This window comes from Anneissia japonica, unplaced genomic scaffold (genome assembly GCF_011630105.1).
Source record: "Anneissia japonica isolate Jap-2015-1 unplaced genomic scaffold, ASM1163010v1 scaffold132549_len970_cov94, whole genome shotgun sequence".
In the NCBI taxonomy this organism is placed as follows: Eukaryota; Metazoa; Echinodermata; class Crinoidea; order Comatulida; family Comatulidae; genus Anneissia; species Anneissia japonica.
The window spans coordinates 1-974 of NW_022750008.1; the positions used below are offsets into that span (position 1 = coordinate 1).

At 43.9% G+C, this 974-nt stretch overlaps 2 non-coding genes across 2 annotated transcripts; both read left to right on the forward strand.

The window, feature by feature from the left end:
- Positions 1 to 89: 89 nt before the first annotated feature.
- Positions 90 to 208, forward strand: LOC117121242. The gene has a single exon (XR_004447508.1). It is a non-coding gene; the product is annotated as a 5S ribosomal RNA (ribosomal RNA).
- Positions 209 to 668: 460 nt separating this feature from the next.
- On the forward strand, positions 669 to 786 carry LOC117121243. The gene has a single exon (XR_004447509.1). It is a non-coding gene; the product is annotated as a 5S ribosomal RNA (ribosomal RNA).
- Positions 787 to 974: the final 188 nt, after the last annotated feature.

Here is a 974-nt window from a genome sequence, read left to right on the forward strand (position 1 = left end):
GATATGAAACGTCATCAATCACAGAGCTTCAGGATTGGATAATTATGCTATATGCCGAGATTAACCATGAGTGGAATTACCACTCAAATATCTACGGCCATACTACGTTGAAAACACCGGTTCTCGTCCGATCACCGAATTTAAGCAACGTCGGGCCCGGTTAGTACTTGGATGGGTGACCTCCTGGGAATACCGTGTGCTGTAGACTTTTTACATTTTCCCCCAAATTCTAAAGAAGGGGTGCGTGAGAGTCCACACGACCTCGGGCCCACATAGTTGGGGCTGAGGTGCAAATATTTTGAGAATATGGACCTCTAAGTGCCCGGAAATTGCACTGTCATACCTTAAAAATCATAGAGGTACTTTATGTTCATATCAACAATACGCAATTAATTCGCTGGTGTTAGGTTCGAGGGTCGTTTGAACAAAACGGCAGTCTTCTTCTGTCTAAAGCATCCTAGATAATGCCATACGGTATTAAAATGGTTGGTTTATTGATCAACACTGGTGTTTGTAAAAAATGTACTCGCGCAGCAGAGTGGTCAGGGGAGTTAGAGGTAATCCCCACCAGACAAGCGCGCGTTGATATGAAACGTCATCAATCACAGAGCTTCAGAATAGTTATGCTATATGCCGAGATTAACTATGAGTGGAAATACCACTCACATGTCTACGGCCATACTACGTTGAAAACACCGGTTCTCGTCCGATCACTAAATTTAAGCAACGTCGGCCCGGTTAGTACTTGGATGGGTGACCGCCTGGGAATACCGGGTGCTGTAGACTTTTTACATTTTTGCCCCAAATTCTAAAGTAGGGTTGCGTGAGAGTCCACACGACCTCGGGCCCACATTGTTGGGGCTGAGGTGCAAACATTTTGAGAACATGGACCTTTAAGTGCCCGGAAATAGCACTCTCATACCTTAAAAATCATACAAGTACTATATGTTCATATCAACAATAGGCAATTAATT